Source organism: Sphaeramia orbicularis, chromosome 7, assembly GCF_902148855.1.
Source record: "Sphaeramia orbicularis chromosome 7, fSphaOr1.1, whole genome shotgun sequence".
NCBI lineage: Eukaryota > Metazoa > Chordata > Actinopteri > Kurtiformes > Apogonidae > Sphaeramia > Sphaeramia orbicularis.
Window position 1 is genome coordinate 45297130 of NC_043963.1, and position 11601 is coordinate 45308730.

Genomic DNA, 11601 nt, shown 5'->3' on the forward strand with positions numbered 1-11601 from the left:
TTATCCGTCCTTGCTCGCTCAGGTGTGGCGAGATGTGTGACGTTCGCGGACGAGTCGAGTCTTTTGAACGGCTCTTTTCAGTGAACGATAAGAACCGATTTGTTGCGAGCCGTACGTTACGGATGTTCACCGTATGTTTGTTTTGTTCTTATATTCAAATTGTCCACACTGCCTTCACGCTTCACCTGTGTGTCCATGAGCTTGAGTTGTCCACACTGCCTTCACGTGAACGACTAATGACATGTCTGAGTTTGAGTTGTCCGCAGCACACCCCATTCACTTGAACGCAGCTACGTGCGCAGCTAATTTAGGGGAGGAGTTATGAGTGAGAGTCCGACTGACTGGACTGGAGACGGTTACCGCTGGATCAGGGAGGAGATAATAACGACTAAAAAAAGGAGATGAGGAATTAACTGGAGGAGCGTCTTCTTCCTGTAAATGCAGATATGCTCTTATGTGGTGGAAAATCTGGGCCCTGGTGGACCCCAGCCGGGCCCTGGTGGACCCCATCCTCACCACAGTCATGGTATGAAGTACCTGTCTGCTGTTCTACTTTATGAACTGGCCTGTGAAAGAAGCTCAAAAATCAGTTTCCTTTTACATATTTGAAGGTTTTTCAAAAAAGTAATGCAATAATTACTTTCCCTGGTAACTAATTACATTTATGAAGGAGTAATTCCATTACTAATTCACTTAATTTTTTGGGAAAGTAAGTAGTAACTATAACTAATTACTTTGTAAAAGTAATTTGCCCAACACTGCCTTTAACCAGTGGTGGACCATGCATTTCACTCCTAGGCCTTCAGTAGTGCTCTGTCTGAATCAATCCACCCCTCAATAACTATTTTATGGTTATAAAAACATCTTTTATGCAGAATTGTAGTATAAGGAGCCATTGCGTCGCAGATAGATAACTCCTGTAGCCACAATAAATGCCTTTACTGAATAAACAAACCCGGGGTACACAAGCCTCCTTCTACTGCAGCTACAGCTGCGACACTCAGGAAAAAGCATCAATAATGATCTCATTAACTTGCAATATTATTTAGGAAAACAAGGTTCTCGCTAGCGTCATTGAACGTTGGGGCCCCCCCGTCGCTGAGATTTGACCTGCTATGCTGTCTTTCAACCAGTGTAGTGGTGTTTTTTGTGTGTGTGTGTGATCGTCCAGCGTAATGATAACAAGATTTGAATTTGAAAAAATCTATTCCTTTGTCTTGGTGCAAAGCGCTGCAGACAGGAAATGAGAACAATATAATCAACACCCCTTTGTGTGCCTTGGTATTGTCTGACACCCGCCCGGCAAAATCACTTGCCTTACACTCATTGGCATACAATGAGACATCAGTCAATTTATCTCAAGCGATCACTTGTGGAAAATTATATGTAAAATTTAGCCTGTGTGTGCGTGTAGTGTGAGTGCCGCTCCGATTATCCCTAATTTCGTGCAAGTGAATATTTTTCTATGATCATGTCTGTGTCGAAGTGCGGGAGCAATGCCAAATGCAAGGGTAATATCGCATCGTTTTTTGAGCCAGCGTCGAAAAGACAGTCACGGGATATTCACGCCGATGGCCCTGACAATGGTGAGTCTGCCACAGTCATTGTCGAAGATGGTGCCCCAGAAACGGCCAAGACAGATGGAAGGCAGAGGGATAAGAAGAAACAGAAAACAGGCTTTGATCCTGCATGGAAGAAAGAATTTCCCTGGATAGAAATTACTTCTGATGAATTCTCTGGTATGTACCTCGTCTTTACGATAATCTATTAACTTTTGACTTTGACTTTAGCTGATGCTGTTATAGTTTGTCCTTTTTGCATTATTCTATCCCTGATGCTATTTATTTCACTCTGTACAATATGCTGGTTCTCTAATCGCTTTGATGAATGAGCGGATGATCCACTTAGCGCAGTATTTGTAAACAGAACGTGCCGCTGTCAGTCAAAGTTGTCTCCATGCCGTTGCGAGGGTAATGTCGCAGAGAAGTGTCATCTCAGCCAATGCCTGGCGCAAGGTGCAGGTGGGTATCTTCATGTCGGTCATCAACTGGGAAACTTGAGCGGGAGAGATGGGAGTGAACTGAGATAATGGCTGAGCAGTGGGGGTGGAGGGGGTGCACGGGGGGAGCACGGGGGGGGGATGGCGCAGGGGGCGCAGGTACGGAGGCTACTGTAGATGGAGTCAATTTTGGATTGAAGCTACGAAGGAAGCGGACTGACCATTTGGAATTATGGAATAAGTGTTCATGGACAAAATGTAATGAGCATCAGTCTGTGATTGAGGTATTTTTTGAGGCCGACAGAGAAGGCCTTGCGGGCCCTGACAGCCCGCCACTGCCGTAATGTTGCAAGCCTCTGTGTTTGGTGCAGTCAGCGTGTGGGGCGTCAGACCTTCAAGTGTTTGAGATTCCTTCGGAACCTCGTCCGCTCACATGGGGCGGTAGTGAATGTAGAAAACGGGAGAGACGGAGAGATTCTCTCGCTTACGGCCATACCACCCTGAACATGCCCGATCTCGTCTGATCTCGGAAGCCAAGCAGGGTCGGGCCTGGTCAGTACTTGGATGGGAGACCGCCTGGGAATACCAGGTGCTGTAAGCTTTTACACTTTTCTGGGTGACCAGCAGAGGGTGCTGCTGCTGCCGCTTCACCAACCAGCAGTTTATCAACAAGAGAAGAATCCAAATCAGTTCATTCCCGACAAACCAAAGCTGTGATGGCCACAGACGCCAAAGCCTCAGAGTCTTTGCGAAGAGGAGAAAATTCTAACTTTTCACCTTGATTGGTCTTTGAAAAAGAACATGTCTTTACGGGAACATTTTGTTTTAGTTGGCACTCTCTAAACCTCTCCTTTCTTTGGATTCATTCAGAGTGGACAAAGGAAACCTATTGGCATTTTGAAAGGGCTTAACAGAAACAGTAAAGACCTTTGAGTGGCGGATGGTGTGGAAGGCAGCGGTGAGGTCTGGGAGGATAAGGATGGCTATACGGCCAGAGTCGGCGGAGAGGAGGAGGAGGTGGTGGTTTGACATTTTGAGGAGGGCTGTTTCAGCACTGTGTTTGGAGCGAAAAGCAGACTGAAATGTTTCAGAGAGGTTAATGGAGGTGAGGTGGGTTTGGAGCTGAAAAGCCGCGGCACGCTGGAGTATTTTAGAGAGCAGGGGAAGGCTGGAGATGGGGCGAAAGTTGGAAGGAATGTCAGGGTGGAGTCCAGGTTTCTTAAGAATGGGAGTGATGGCGGCTAGTGTCAGGATGTCAGGGACTGATCCGGAGCAGAGGGAGGAGTTGATAATGGAAGCGATGAGTGGGGAAAGGACAGGAAGGCAGGTCTTAAGTAGCTTGGATGGGATGGGGTCCAGGGTGCAGGTGGGTATCTTCATGTCGGTCATCAACTGGGAAACTTGAGCGGGAGAGATGGGAGTGAACTGAGATAATGGCTGAGCAGTGGCGGTGGATGGGGTGCACGGGGGGAGCACGGGGGGGGATGGCGCAGGGGGCGCAGGTACGGAGGCTACTGTAGATGGAGTCAATTTTGGATTGAAGCTACGAAAGGAAGCGGACTGACCATTTGGAATTATGGAATAAGTGTTCATGGACAAAATGTAATGAGCATCAGTCTGTGATTGAGGTATTTTTTGAGGCCGACAGAGAAGGCCTTGCGGGCCCTGACAGCCCGCCACTGCCGTAATGTTGCAAGCCTCTGTGTTTGGTGCAGTCAGCGTGTGGGGCGTCAGACCTTCAAGTGTTTGAGATTCCTTCGGAACCTCGTCCGCTCACATGGGGCGGTAGTGAATGTAGAAAACGGGAAAGACGGAGAGATCCTCTCGCTTACGGCCATACCACCCTGAACATGCCCGATCTCGTCTGATCTCGGAAGCCAAGCAGGGTCGGGCCTGGTCAGTACTTGGATGGGAGACCGCCTGGGAATACCAGGTGCTGTAAGCTTTTACACTTTTCTGGGTGACCAGCAGAGGGTGCTGCTGCTGCCGCTTCACCAACCAGCAGTTTATCAACAAGAGAAGAATCCAAATCAGTTCATTCCCGAAAAACCAAAGCTGTGATGGCCACAGACGCCAAAGCCTCAGAGTCTTTGCGAAGAGGAGAAAATTCTAACTTTTCACCTTGATTGGTCTTTGAAAAAGAACATTTCTTTACGAGAACATTTTGTTTTAGTTGGCACTCTCTAAACCTCTCCTTTCTTTGGATTCATTCAGAGTGGACAAAGGAAACCTATTGGCATTTTGAACGGGCTTAACAGAAACAGTAAAGACCTTTGCGGCCGTCCAGTGGGGGTTTTTCTTGACTGTTTTTGGCTGGAAAGGGGGAAAATGGCTGTAGCCACAACAGCACCATCCTTTCCTTCTCCTGTCTTTCCTTTCCATGCATCCAGACTTTTGGTCCCCGTCTCCATGGCACTCCCTGAGTTTTGGAGTGAATCAATGTGTCGTTTTCACTCGTCAAAGGGTGAAGCAGCAGCGCCCTGTGCTGGGCCCACAGAAGAGGGTAAAAGCTTACAGCACCTGGTGTTCCCAGGCGAATCCTCTTCCAAGTCCCTATCCGACGCTCAACCGACCAATGGTTGAGCGCTGCTGAGCGCAGTTGAGCACGGACCAGTTTAGCGCTCAACCCACCAATCATTGAGCGAGAACTGGATTCATTCATTTCCAGCGGTCGCTGAGGTAAGGGTTATTCCTACTCTCACTTTTCCTTATAGCATTTATCATAATTTTGACAAATGATTCATTGAAAATTAGTAATCGACAACACCGACATAGACAAATATATGATTCGGTTTTTTTATGTGTCATGACAGCTTACCTGCTGTTCGTATCTTGTTAGCATGCTAGCCGGCTGAATTGTCCGACCGATGATCCAAAAGTTGACTTGACAGCTCATATCTCCCTCAGAAAAATGTAGTACCTGACAACACTAATGCTGTCAAACGAATGATTTGGGTATTTAGTGTGTAATGACAACGTACTGACAACTCGTCCGTGTTAATGCTAGGTAACGTGTCCGCTGATTCGGTGTTTACGTACCCCTCCCTCCCCCCCTCCCCCCCCAGAGGGGGCTTGCGGTGTACTTTATGTTGTTTATCTCCTTGAGCTTACATTGTGACTAATATTCTGATATTTTCTGTTGTACAGAGAAACAGATGAAAACTATAGAGAAAGAATGGTAAGACCACTTTTTTTCAAAGCAGGCTACTGGCTTTCTGTACAAGTAGCCTTTATAAAAGCTGTACTATGTGTGTGCATCAAATAAACTTTCAGAGAAAACTTTCAAATGAATTTTATTGTAGTTACACCTGTGGGTTTTTTTTTTGCCTATAGTAGAAAAATGTATGACTTCTTCAGCTTATACTGCAGTGTATTAAATCTATACATACTGTGGGCTATTGAATATGAATGAATGAATTAAATCTTTATTTCAAGCATGTAGACAGTGAAATCAAAACAAAAAATCAACCAACAAAATATAAGTACTGGTACAGAAATGGTTGATAAGCAAACACACAACAACATAAATACATAAATAACAATAGTAATAGTAAATAAATAAGAATAATAAGAATAATATGAATGTAAATAAAACAAATGAAATGAAATTATACATGCTTAAAAAGGAGTAGGAAGAAGTAAAAACTTATGTACTCCTACCCCATATTTCTTTTCCTTATGATCATTATGTAGCAATTATTATTTTGTATGAATATTGTTAATAATAATAATAGCAACAACAACAACAATAATAAGAGTAGTGTAACAATATCACACATCCTTTTTCCTATATACACTAATATAATAATACCCATTTTCAACTTTTCCTACCGGATATTAATACCAGATATCAATAAAAACTAAAAAGAACAAAAACAAAACAAACAAAAACACATATACATACATAACAATATTGATTTAGATTAAAGTGATTTCACCAAAATGTTTTCCTGTGTTACTGAAAAAGATGGAAAGCACAAGGATGGATTCCATTTCTAACATCTTCTACATTATATCTCAATAAACTGTGCTTTTTGGATTAACCATATCTTCACCAATTTGTCAGATAACGTAATTTTTTCTATAATGTATTATACATGTGAAAGTGATTTAATACATAGGCCAACACCATGTTCAGAATACAAATTGAATCTTATCAGTGACAAATGAAATCTTATCTGTTCCATCTAGGTAAATGAAACATAGTAGAAATAATTATATCAGTAATAGAATGTGAATAAATATGTGTGTGGAAAGAGATAACTGAAATTGGCAAGTTGTCTTCTTGCATTAATAAAAGGCAGTTTTATTTGATCTCTGCAGAGCTCAGATGCAGCCAAGGCTGTGGCAGGGGCCCCCTGTGCCGTCCCGGACCCTGTCTGGCTGGACCCCAAGCGGGCCGAGGCGGCGTCCAAGAGGGCCGGGGGGGAGGTGTGGCGAGGCCGGCTGGTGCTCACGTTCGGGAAGTACGGCGGGCAGATGCTGCAGTGGCTCCTGGAGAACAACGTGGGCTGGCTGGTCTAGCTGCTCTTCGATTTCTGCCAGAAAGGGGAGCAGAACCAGGTCCTGCAGTGGCAGAAGCAGAACCAGGTCCTGCAGTGGCAGAAGCAGAACCAGGTCCTGCAGTGGCAGAAGCAGGACCAGGTCCTGCAGTGGCAGAAGCAGAAGGAGGTCCTGCAGCGGCAGAAGCAGCGCATGCTGGAGTACGCCAGAGAGTTCCCTGCTGTCACCTGCACCTGGACAGAAGACTAGAGGTGAGATGCACTCAGCAGTCAGTGAGCAGTTGCACAGTAATAAGCACCAGAGTTTTAAAAACAAGTCTCAATTTTATATATTATTGGTTATATGATATTTCTTATATTTATTGTATTATATGATGCTTCCTATATTTAGTATATTATATGGTAATATTAATTATATGATATTAATTTTCAACAAAATAACACTGAAGCGGTTTATTTTAAGTTTTGTAGGCGTATTGGTCGTGAGTTCAAATATCTGAGTTGTCCATAATGTTATTCATATTGTATCTTTTTTAGTACTCTATCTATAGGCCTAATCTACAAACACAATCAACTTGTCATTCACTCGGTCACAAAAAAAAAAACAACAGATGAAAACAAGTATATCACAACACACATTGTATTCAGATTAAGATAAAAAGAAAAGATTTCACCAAAAAGTGCAGATTTAAGTCATGTTATTTTTTATTTATTTATTTTTTTTATTTTGAACATGTAAAGAAAATAAAAATAATAAAGGAAATTAAGACATAAACAAAATAACATTTAAATGGACAGAATCCATCTTCAGGCACATACAAGTCTGAATTTTGCATTATCGAAAAGGAGTAGGAAGAAGTATAAATTTATTTAATCCTACCTCCTACCTTTAATCCTATGTTAATCTCATAGACTGTGAGATGGGAGGCACCATCAAGGTATACATAGCCCTTTAATGTTCAATGAGGTGGCTTTGCACGGAGCAAGCAAACATACAGCACTTTCTGCAGGAGATCAATTTAATTTGACATGTCATTTGTCTACAATGGTTTGTTTATTTTCTGCAGTTACAGCAGTCAAAAGCTCAACGGGCAGAGTCTGCGGTCTCCCAGTTTGAGCAGGATCCCAACTATGCCAGCGATGCAGAGCTGTTGGCTGCCACAGGTAATATGGTTTACATTGAAATGAACAAGAAAAGACTGTAGTGTTCTGCTCTGGAGCTGTTACCGCTGTGTGCTAGAGCCACGTCAAATTCATTAGTGTAGCGTGTATTTAGCAGTGCCGTTCCAACTTATTTTTTTTATTCAATCTCTTTGTCAGAGAACATCCTGGAGGAGTCTGAGGCTGCGGTGTGCACCCAGCTCACCACCTGGGGGGAGCTCACTCCAGCTGGGAGTCAGGACACTGAGGGCCGGCCCAGACCCCCATCCCTGGAGGAGAGCTCTGCTGCCTCAGAGCCTGGTGCGGTTTTGCTGGAGGACTGGCAGAAGTTTTGGGAGCAGCCCCCTGCCTCTGCCCAAGCACCGGGCATTGCCACTCCCAACATCGGGTGGCTGAAGGGCAGCGAGATGCACGGCCTCTTCACGAGGGCCTCCCACTACAAGAGCGTGAGAGGGGGGGACCGTGGAGAGGAGGCTCTTGAAGGAGCAGATGGAGTTCCACCCACCTCCACCTCCGTCGTCTGTCAGGGGGGCGCTGCCCAACATGCTGGCCTTCTTCGCTACCCCTAAGAGAAAAAGAGAGAGAAAACAAAACAAAAAAAACAAAACACTATATGGAGAGAGAGAAACCCTGTAGTCACTGCCCACCACATTCCATCCCAGCTAATCCACCTCTTCCTGGTTCTACAGTCCAGTCCACTCCAGGCCCAGACTTGTCCTCCCTACAACCCTCCCACCTACTCCATCTTAGGCCTATGCATGTACATATGTATATACTCCCACCCACCCCACCCCCTTTTTTTTGTAAATAATTTCTTCTTTTCTCCTTTGGACTTTGCTGTAAGAATACCACCAGCGCTGATGTGTGGCACTAAAGTCTATCTGTGTCTGTATCTGTGGTTCTGCACTGGACTCACTCATTTTGGGATCAAGTGCACAACTGCCATCTATGAAGCCACAAACACTGAGTTACAGTATACTAAATGTCACACTATGCAACTCATGTACTTGTCAAAATGTGAACACAAATCAGGCACTCACGCTAATCCTAATCCACAACAAAACTGACATAACTTGTTTACAAACCCTTGTGTGGTCTATTTTATTGCACTATGTTTTACTGATATACACTGCATACAAGTTGTATTTTCATGTCTGCACTTACTTTTTTTTTTGTTTTTTGTTTTTTTTCATGTCACGCATTTCAAAACTGACTTCTAACTTGTTCACAAACCCTTATGTGGTCTAATTTATTGTACTGTGTTTAACTGATATAAACAACGTACAAGTTGTACTTTCATGTCTGCACATACTGACAAGTACAATGGAGGACCCTAATTTATTGTACTGTGTTTAATTTACTTTTATGTCTGCACATACTCATGATACGTGTATCAAAACTGACTTATAACTTGTTAACAATCCCTTGTGTGTCTATATTATTGCACTGTTTTATTGATGTAGACTTGTATTTTCACATCTTCAAATACTCTGTAGTTATTTTTCCATGCCACGCATTTCTCAAATGCAACCTCTGTATTCTAGTGTACCTGCTGCTCTGAATATGTAAGAGGTTTCTTCTCAACTGCACTTTTTACAGCTGGAAATGCACTTGCTCTGCTACAGAAGTGAACTTTGTACAATTGTGTACGATTACTTAGTACCATCATCATTATGCGTTTGAATTAAAAAAAAAGATATATAAAAATGTTTATTTCATATTTTTAATGTGTAAACATGTTTGCATATTTTAATAAATAAAGCTTGTTTAATCAACAAATTCCATCTTTTTCCATTTCTAACATCTACATTATATCTCAATCAAGTGCATTTTGGATTAACCATATCTTTATTTGCTCCACCAATTTGTCAGATAATGTATTTTTTTCTAGAATGTATTATACATGCGTAAATGATTTATTACATAGGCCAACACCATATTCAGAATACAAATTGAATCTTATCAATGACAAATGAAATCTTATCCGTTCCATCTAGGTAAATAAAACACAATAGAAATAATTATATCAGTAACAGAATGTGAATGAATATGTGTATGGACAGAGATCATTGAAATTGGCCCACTTTTTTGCAGTATCTTGATTTACCACCAGATGGAGGCATCCAATCTGATTACTGTTTCAATCGATTCCAGGTTGAGCAATAGGGACTTGGGGGGGTCATGAGCCGTTCCCAGGTGGTCTCCTACCCAAGTACTGACCAGGCCTGTCCCTCCTTTGCGTCTTAGATCAGACGAGATTTTTTTTTTTTTTTTTTATTGATTCATTCAGTCAAAAAACATATTACATTTCCATCAAATAATCTACATCAATCCATGTCAAAAGAAGAAAACTGACAAAATACAAATAGAAAAATGACCATTAATTTTAAAGTGCATGTGCAAATAAAACAGGATCAATACATAAGCCACAACTTAAAAACAACCAAGCAAATTAAGAACAATTTGGCAGTTTTAAAACTACCCCCTCCCGTGTCAATCCAGTAAAAGGGTTGGTAGAGATAAAAACTTTTATAAAAACATCCAAATCTTTTTTACTAAAGTAGGCATACAATGTTTCCAATAGTCGCAATAATTTAATGTTAAATAAATTACAAATATCAATTACTTTCCCCTTTTGTCTTGCCATTGCTCCCCTTACCCACACTGTATGCCTTGCAACTGCCAAAATCAGCTGAATTGCTTGATTGTTTTTCTTGTGTTTTTCGACAGCTCCGAACAAGAACAGTTTTCCCCGTTTTTTTCCAACATATTCCTCTGTTTCACCAAACTCAATTATTAATTTCTTCAATCTCCCCTCCAAACATCTTAATTTCTCACAATAGAACATGTGTTTCATCCCTTCTTTTTCTTTTTCACATATTTGACACATATCACTGTTCACAAAACCCATTTTAAATAATCTCATTTCATTTAAAACACAGTTGTGGCCAAGCATAAAATCAAAGTTCTCTAAAATTGGACATTTTAGACTTTGTCTTATATTTTTCCATATTTCTTCCTTTTTTATATTTTCAAGTACTCCTACCCAATATCTGTTTGATGTGGGTTCTCCAAACTCAAGGTGTCTAAAAAACAAATACAATTTTTTTCAGCACACAAAAGTCCCACACTTGATTTACTGCCTTACAAACAATTTCAAAATTCTCTGTTTTATCCTTTTCATTTGTCGTATCAATTTGTTGTCTCCATTTCTTTGGTATAGCACTTATTAATGTGTGTAAGTCTTTTTTAATTTTATCATTTTCATAATCTTCCTTTATTTCCTTCAAATCATCTATAAAAGCTTGAAGTGGTAAGAGCCCTGGCCTTACCTCATAAAAGAGATCTCTGACCTTCCTAAAACCTGCTCTGTACCAAGTCATCCAATCAAAACCCCGGCCAATCTTCAAATTTGGATTTAAAAACAGTGGTTGGTTTAAAATCGCCTCCCTCCCCACTGGATTTATGTGCAAACTTTCTTTAAAACTGACCCACGCCCTTAAAACCTTTCTATAAAACTCTGGGATGCCTGTTAACATTATTTTTCAACCCCATCCATAAGGCTGAAGACCCCAGACCACCAACTTTGTTTAAGTAATACAGCATTGTTTCTTTCCATTCCTTCTTATCATTACCCAAAAAAAAAAAAGATCTTCACCGTTTTAACTCTTAGGGCCTTCAGCCTTAGGATGGGGTCAAGCAATCCCAGACCCCCCTCCTCCACTGTCCCGATCAGTCTTATATTTCACCTTTGATGGCTTGCCTTGCCAGATAAAATCCACCACTAAATGTTTAAAAATATTGACCACGGTTGTTGGCAAACAGACTGATTTGAGTACAAGGACTGAACCCAAATGCAAGACCCAGAAGCAGGCGTAAAAGTTTACAGTGTTTATTAAACACAGGTTTAACTGACAAGTCTTGGATAGTGAAAGAATA

General features: G+C 41.8%; 2 non-coding genes across 2 annotated transcripts; both read left to right on the forward strand.

Moving 5' to 3' along the window:
- The first annotated feature begins 2481 nt into the window (after positions 1-2481).
- On the forward strand, positions 2482-2600 carry LOC115423261 (5S ribosomal RNA). The gene has a single exon (XR_003935934.1). It is a non-coding gene; the product is annotated as a 5S ribosomal RNA (ribosomal RNA).
- Positions 2601-3825: 1225 nt separating this feature from the next.
- Positions 3826-3944, forward strand: LOC115423262 (5S ribosomal RNA). The gene has a single exon (XR_003935935.1). It is a non-coding gene; the product is annotated as a 5S ribosomal RNA (ribosomal RNA).
- Positions 3945-11601: the final 7657 nt, after the last annotated feature.